The sequence below is a fragment of the Microtus pennsylvanicus genome, chromosome 1 (genome assembly GCF_037038515.1).
Source record: "Microtus pennsylvanicus isolate mMicPen1 chromosome 1, mMicPen1.hap1, whole genome shotgun sequence".
In the NCBI taxonomy this organism is placed as follows: domain Eukaryota; kingdom Metazoa; phylum Chordata; class Mammalia; order Rodentia; family Cricetidae; genus Microtus; species Microtus pennsylvanicus.
In genome coordinates this window covers 128707194-128715902 of record NC_134579.1, presented here as the reverse complement: position 1 = coordinate 128715902, position 8709 = coordinate 128707194, and positions in this window count along the sequence as shown.

The following is an 8709-nucleotide window of genomic DNA, read 5'->3' as shown; positions in this document are numbered from 1 at the left end:
TACCTGAGCCATGTTAGGATTATAGGTTTTCAGGGGGTGGGGATCCAGCCTCCACCCAGCACTAGGACTGTTGGCCGGAGGAAGAACAGTTACTGGATTATTCTAAAGCACTTTCTCAGTACATGCTGCTCTCCCAACTTCTCTGGTCCACTGAGAGTCAGGTCTGCCCTTGGCCACCAAGATAGGTTTACAGAGATGCAAGTTAAAAGGACCTGTGTGCTCATGAGGTGTTCTCTTTGGATACCTCCAGGGCGCTCAGCCTGGGATTTACCTTGGCTATTCTTTAACAAGCCAAGAAGCACCAGTGACCATCCGTTACCGGTAGACTTCAGCCTCTGAGGAGCATGCCCTGCTGGTTCTGGACTTCTGCCCTCCAATGGGTCTGAGGTACTCAGGCAGAAATTACACTGCTTTTGGTACCTGGACACAGAAGCTCTAGGAAACAATCTAACTTTGATTATTCTGATTATTTCATTTGCAATTAATATATGGGAGATTGTACTAGGGATCACCTCTCTTCGCCCGAGGGCAGCACACTGGTAGGTACCACTGTTCTGGGACCAGTAATCTCTGACCATTGAGAGCTGGTAACCTGATGTTTTTGTTTGTGTACACTACACCCATGGTTGGCTGAGGGTCTGGATGATTTTATACACATACTACACATAGTTGTGTACACTATAAATAGTTTAATTGTAAATACACTACACACACGCTTAGAGTTGGCACCTGTGCACACACAAGGGTCCATGCATTTGTGCCCATAGAGCTTATGCAGTTAGAAAGGGTCCGGTATAGTGTGTGCACACTATTGGGACTGCCTACACATCACACACAGAAAAGGGTCATGTGACTGTGCACATATTACACAGGCAGTTAGAAAAGGTCTATTTGATTGTGCACATGTACACAGATGATTAGAAAGGGTTCCTGAAACTGCACACAGAAAGGTCCGTGGGACTGTACACTCACCACACACAGAAAGGGGGCCATGTGACTTGCATTACACATGCATTCACAAAAGGTCCAAGCAGTTGTGCACACAGTCCACATTAGAAAAGATTCATGCAATTGTGCACACCCCACATTGGGTTAGAAAGGGTCCACGAGAGTTGCCACTTGCCCGGCCCTTGCTATGGGCGCGCCCACCCAGCAGCCAGTCCCACAGACCCGAAGAGGCCCCTCGCACACCCACCAAGCCGGCAGCACGGGAGGCCCGCACCACCCACTGTCCCGAATCCAGCGTAGCCCGCGGGAGGCCGCCACCCAGGCTAGTGTCCGCGCCTGGCGCGCGCTCCCCCGGGCGGCCGCGGCGCCTTTAACCCGGGAGGCGGGCGGAGGCGGCGGGCGGGCGCTCAGAGGACGGCTCTTTCTTTCTTCTTTTTTTGTCTATTTTTTTTTGGGGGGGGGGGGTTTCAAGACAGGGTTTCTCTGTGGTTTTGGAGCCTGTCCTGGAACTAGCTCTTGTAGACCAGGCTGGTCTCGAACTCACAGAGATCCGCCTGCCTCTGCCTCCCGAGTGCTGGGATTAAAGGCGTGCGCCACCACCGCCCGGCTTCATATGAACGTGACGTACTACAGGAAACCAGGCGCTCCAGCGGAGAATGAAGTAAGAGGCCGGGCCCCCAGCCCCGCGCCCGCCCCCTTCCTCCCCGGACCGCCCTCCCGCCCAGCGTCCGGGTCCCCGCCGAGCCGCCGAGTGAGCGCGAGGACGCAGCCGCCAGCGCCGCACGGAGGCGGGGTGCGCCGGTGGGGTGCAGCGGAAGAGGGGGGCAAACCCTCCCCCACCTCCTCTTCTCCCGCAGCGCACCACGCACAGCGCGCGGGCTGCTCACTCGGCAACGGCGGCCCGGCGAGTCCCTGCTTGTATTCATCAAGCTGCTCCCACCCCCACCCCATTTTTCGGAAAACGTATCGGCCTTTCGGAGTTTAATCAGAAGAGGATTCTCGTCCCCGTTCCTCCCCGCTCTTCCATCGTCCCCCTCGCGTGTCTCTCGTGGAGGGCTGAAGCAATCCGGTGGCTACCGATCCATGCCTGCGCTCGAGCGTGTGTGTGCGAGTGTAAATTGCCGAGAAGAGGGGGAAATCACAGGACCTCTGCAAATGCTGGACTGAAAATTGTAATTCATCTGCTGCCGCTGCTGCGTTTTTGGCAACGCTGTCGTGCTCTTGAAATCTCCGGTTGGAATTCCTACGGGTTAACATTTTCAGTGAAGCCGAAGTGTGGGGACGCAATCTGGAAACCCTCTTGATTTTTACTCCACCTAGCCCCCCACCTCCAACTACTGATTCATTGCAAGTTTCAAAGAAGCTTATACAAGGAGACTTTTGAAGATCAATGGTGTCGTTGCCTTATGTATTTGTTTGGGTTTTACCAAAAAAAAAGAAAAAAAGAAACTTGACAGAAGATCATGCCGTCCTTAAAAAATACAGTAAGTTTTTTGCACAGGAATTTGGTTTAATGTAACTTTCAACGGACGCATTTCAATTTTTCTTTTCTTTCTTTTTCTTTTTTTACTTTAAATGCATTCGAACAAATGCAGTTTCCAGACAGTTTAATTCGTTCTCTTTAGCGGTTGTAGCGGATATGCCCTTCCTCCCCTGAGAATATAAAAGAGAACACACCTGATTTTAACTTGCTAGGTCGTCCCGCCCCTCACCTTTCAGCATTGCGGAGGAAGTAGAACGATATTAACGCAGCTTAATAAATAATGTGCCTCATGAAATAAAGAGCCAAAAGGAATTTGAATAAAAATTTCCTGCATCTCATGCCAAGGGGGAAACACCAGAATCAAGTGTTCCGCGTGACTGAAGACACCCCCTCATCCAGGAATGCAAAAGCACATCCAATAAAAGAACTGGATTATAACTATCCTTTTTTTCTTTTCTTTTGGGGCAGTGGGGCGGGAGTCGGGACTAGACTAAGTGCTGTTGGTACCTGCAGCTTTTTTGGGGGAATGATGGTGCAAGCCAGGAGAACTCTCTGGGACTCTGCAAATCTTTGTCGCTATTTAAATTTTCGTTTAAATGAGATTTTTTGGAAATCGTTAAACGTCCCTACCCTGTCTCTCCTAATTTTTTCCCTTCTGTGCCCCTAATTTTCTTTAAACCCATTCTGTCACCCGGGTAATGAATGGATTAATTTAATTAATTAATTTCAGGAGCCGTTTGGGATCCCCATCTAGGCAAAAAATATCTTTGCTGACTCAAGCAATCTTTCTAAAGTAAAATCTGCAAACTCTAGAACTCGGGTTCACGCGTCAATAAAGTTTCATGAGAAATAAAGAAAACCTGTTTGGTGTATTTTTTCCCGTCATTATTATTTTTTTTTATTATGAAATAAATATTAAAACGTGTTTTTTTGAGTCAGATAACAAAATGCCATCCGTGGAATGGTATTTTATAGATTTATGGAATCGCTTGCGTGTGATTTCCAAGGGTTCCTTTACAACGTATCGACCCGTGCTCATGCGGTTGAGCATTCCCTGTGGGAGTGCAGTCGACTTTTATCTCCCAGTTTGCTGAGCTTTAATATGTGTAGGCACTGGGAAGGCAAATTTTTCTCCATTCTTTTCTTTTTTTTAATATTTATTTATTATGTACACAATATTCTAATTTTATATTTATTTATTATGTATACAATATTCTGATTTTATATTTATTAATTATGCATACAATATTCTAATTTTATATTTATTATGCATACAATAGGCTAATTTTATATTTATTTATTATGCATACAATATTTTAATTTTTACATTTATTTATTATGTCTACAATATTCTACTTTTTATATTGATTTATTATGTATACAATATTCTACTTTTTTTGTTAATCTTTTTTTTATTGATAAAAGAAGAATAAAGAAAGAAAAAAAACGAATTTCCACCTCCTCCCAGCCTCCCATTTCCCTCCCCCTCCTCCCACCCCTCTCCCCTTCCCCCCACTCCTCTCCCCCTCCTCCCACCCCTCTCCTCTTCCCCCCACTCCTCTCCCCCTCTCTCTCCAGACCAAAGAGCAGTCAGGGTTCCCTGCCCTGTGGTAAGTCCTAGGTCCTCCCCCCTCCGTCCATATCTAGGAAGGTGAACATCCAAACTGGCTAGGCTCCCACCAAGCCAACAGATTGCGTAGGATCAAAACTGCGTGCCATTGTCCTTGGCGTCTCATCAGCCCTCATTGTTCGTCATGCTCAGAGAGTCCAGTTTTATCCCATGCTTTTTTGGTAATAGTTCAGCTGGCCTTGGTGAGCTCCCAGTAGATCAGCTCCACTGTCTCAGTGGGTGGGTGCACCCCTCGTGGTCCCGACTTCTTTGCTCATGTTCTCCCTCCTTCTGCTCCTCATTGGGACCTTGGGAGCTCAGTCCATTGCTCCAGTGTGGGTCTCTGTCTCTATCTCCATCCATCGCCAGATGAAAGTTCTAGGATGATATGCAAGATATTCGTCAGTATTGCGCTAGGATAGGGTCATTTCAGGTTCACTATCCTCAGCTGCCCAAGGAACTAACGGGGGACCTCAGCTTGGGCACCTGGGGGCCCCTCTAGGGTCAATTCTCCTGCCCACCCTAAAGTGGGTCCCTTAACTAAGAATTGTGGTTCCGTGCTCCCCTATCCAACCTTCCTTTATCCCGATCCTCCTGTTTCCCCAAGTCCCCCCTCCATCCCTTCTACCTTTTCTCTCCCCATCTCCCCTTACCCCCATCCCACCCCACCCCCCATATCCCACTTTTCTCCCCGGCAATTTTGTCTACTTCCCTTATCCAAGAGGATAACTATATGTTTTTCTTTGTGTTCCCCTTCTTACTTAGCTTCTTTAGGTTCGCCAATTGTAGATTTCTTGACCCCAATTTATGGCTAGAAACCAATTATGAGTGAGTACATCCCATGTTCTTCTTTTTGGGTCTGGGATACCTCACTCAGGATAGTGTTTTCTATTTCCATCCATTTGCATGCAAAATTCGAGAAGTCATTGTTTTTTACCGCAGCGTAGTACTCTAGTGTGTATATATTCCATACTTTCTTCATCCATTCTTCCATTGAAGGGCATCTAGGTTGTTTCCAGGTTCTGGCTATTACAAATAATACTGCTATGAACATAGTTGAACAAATGCTTTTGACATGTGATAGAGCATCTCTTGGGTAAATTCCCAAGAGTGGTATTGCTGGGTCCAGGGGTAGGTTGATCCCGAATTTCCTGAGAAACCGAAACACTGACTTCCACAGTGGTTGCACAAGATTGCATTCCCACCAGCAATGGATGAGGGTACCCCGTCCTCCACAGCCTCTCCAGCAAAGGCTATCCTTGGTGTTTTTGACTTTAGCCATTCTGACAGGTGTAAGATGGTATCTCAAAGTAGTTTTGATTTGCATTTCCCTGATTGCTAAGGAAATTGAGCACGACCTTAAGTATCTTTTGGCCATTTGAACTTCTTCTGTTGAGAATTCTCTGTTCAGTTCAGTGCCCCATTTTTTAATTGGGTTAATTAGCATTTTAGAGTCTAGTTTCTTGAGTTCTCTATATATTTTGGAGATCAGACCTTTGTCTGTTGCGGGGTTGGTGAAGATCTTCTCCCAGTCAGTAGGTTGCCTCTGTGTCTTAGTGACAGTGTCCTTTGCTTTACAGAAGCTTCTCAGTTTTAGTAGGTCCCATTTATTCAATGTTGCCCTTAATGCCTGTGCTTCTGGGGTTATACCTAAGAAGCAATCACCTGTGCCCATCTGTTGTAGGGTATTTCCCACTTTCTCTTCTATCAGGTTCAGTGTTTTCGGGCTGATAATGAGGTCTTTAATCCATTTGGACTTGAGTTTTGTGCACGGTGATAGATATGGGTCTATTTTCATTCTTCTACAGGTTGACATCCAGTTGTGCCAGCACCATTTGTTGAAGATGCTTTCTTTCTTCCATTGTATACTTTTAGCTCCTTTATCGAAAATGAGGTGTTCATAGGTTTGTGGGGTAAAATCCGGGTCTTCTATACGATTCCATTGGTCGACTTCTCTGTTTTTATGCCAGTACCACCCTGTTTTCATTACTGTAGCTCTGTAATAGAGTTTGAAGTCAGGGATGGTAATGCCTCCAGAAGATCCTTTATTATATAGGATTGTTTTGGCTATCCTGGGTTTTTTGTTTTTCCATATAAAGTTGATTATTGTCCTCTCCAGATCTGTGAAGAATTTTGATGGGATCTTGATGGGGATTGCATTGAATCTATAAATTGCCTTTGGTAGAATTGCCATTTTTACTATGTTGATCCTCCCAATCCAAGAGCAAGGGATGTCCATCCATTTTTTTGGTGTCCTCTTCAATTTCTTTCTTCAATGCCTTAAAGTTCTTGTCAAATAGATCTTTCACTTCCTTGGTTAGATTTACCCCAAGATATTTTATGCTGTTTGTGGCTATCGTGAATGGAGAAGCTTCTCTGATTTCCCTCTCTGCTTCCATATCCTTTGTGTATAAGAGGGCGACTGATTTTTTGGAGTTGATCTTGTATTCTGCCACATTACTAAAGCTGTTTATCAGCTGTAAAAGTTCTTTGGTGGAGTTTTGGGGGTTGCTTATGTACACTATCATATCATCTGCGAATAACGAAAGTTTAACTTCTTCCTTTCCAATTCGAATCCCCTTGATCCCATTATGTTGTCTTATTGCTATTGCTAGAACTTCCAGCACTATATTGAAGAGGTATGGCGAAAGTGGACAGCCTTGTCGTGTTCCTGAGTTAAGCGGGATGGCTTTGAGTTTCTCTCCGTTTAATTTGATGTTAGCTGTCGGCTTGCTGTATATAGCTTTTATTATATTTAGGTATGACCCTTGTATCCCTAATCTCTCCAAGACTTTTAACATAAATGGATGTTGAATTTTGTTGAATGCTTTTTCAGCATCTAATGAAATGATCATATGGTTTTTTTCTTTCAGTTTATTTATATGCTGGATTACATTGATAGATTTTCGTATGTTGAACCAGCCCCGCATCTCAGGAATGAAGCCTACTTGATCATAATGGATAATTTTTCGGATGTGTTCTTGGATTCGGTTTGCCAGTATTTTGTTGAGGATTTTTGCATCGATATTCATGAGTGAGATCGGCTTGTAATTCTCTTTCCTGGTTGAGTCTTTGTGTGGTTTTGGTATCAGAGTAACTGTAGCTTCATAAAAGGAATTTGGTAATGACCCTTCTGTTTCTATATTGTGAAATACATTAAGGAGTATAGGTATTAGGTCTTCTTGGAAGTTCTGGTAGAATTCTGCATTGAAACCATCTGGTCCCGGGCTTTTTTTGGTAGGGAGGTTTTTGATGACCTCTTCTAATCTTCGCGACTAACAGGTCTATTTAGATTGTTCACCTGGTCCTGATTTAACTTTGGTAAATGATATTTATCTAAGAAAGTATCCATTTCCTTTACATTTTCCAGTTTTGTGGAAAATCACTAATCAAGGAGTCCAACAATGACCACAATAACTCAGGCATCTAGAGACCCTTCATCAACACAAACCAAAGAAGGGATACACACAAACTCTATGACTAAAAAAAAAAATGACCGGAGTTAACAACCACTGGTCATTAATATCACTTAATGTCAATGGATTCAACTCACCTATAAAAAGGCACAGGCTAAGAGATTGGATAAGAAAACAGGATCCAACATTCTGCTGTTTACAAGAAACACACCTCAACCACAAAGACAGGCATCTACTCAGAGTAAAGGGTTGGGAAAAGGCCTATCAAGCAAATGGACCTAAGAAACAAGCAGGTATGGCCATACTAATCTCTAACAAAGTTGACTTCAAACTTAAATCAGTCAGAAGAGATGGAGAGGGGCATTTTATATTCATAACAGGAACAGTTCATCAGGATGAAGTCTCAATCCTGAACATCTATGCCCCTAATATAAAAGCACCCACGTACATAAAAGAAACATTGCTAAAATTCAAGGCAGCCATCAAACCGCACACACTAATAGTAGGAGACTTCAACACTCCTCTCTCACCAATGGACAGGTCAATCAGACAGAAACATAACAGAGAAATAAGACAATTAATGGAGGTAATGAAGCAAATGGACTTAACAGACATCTATAGAACATTCCACCCAAATAGGAAAGAATACACCTTCTTCTCTGCAGCTCATGGAACCTTCTCGAAAATCGACCACATAGTCGGTAACAAAGCAAACATCCACAGTTACAAAAAAATATTACTAACCACCTGTGTCTTATCAGATCACCATGGATTAAAGTTAGAATTCAACAACAATGCTACCCCCGGAAAGCCTACAAAGTCATGGAAACTGAACAGCCAACTACTGAACCATACCTGGATTAAGGAAGAAATAAAGAAAGAAATTAAAGTCTTCCTGGAATTCAATGAAAATAAAGAAACAACATACTCAAACTTATGGGACACTATGAAGGCAGTCCCAAGAGGAAAGTTCATAGCACTAAGTGCCCACTTAAAGAAAACAGAGAAAGCTCACATTGGAGACTTAACAGCCCACCTGAAAGATCTAGAAAAAAAAAGAAGCAGACTCACCTAGGAGGAGTAGGAGACTGGAAATAATCAAACTGAGGGCTGAAATCAATAAAATAGAAACACAGAAAACAATCCAAAGAATCAATGAAACAAAAAGCTGGTTCCTGGAGAAAATCAACAAGATCGACAAACCCCTATCCAAACTAAACAGCAGAGAGAGAATTTGCAAATTAATAAGATCA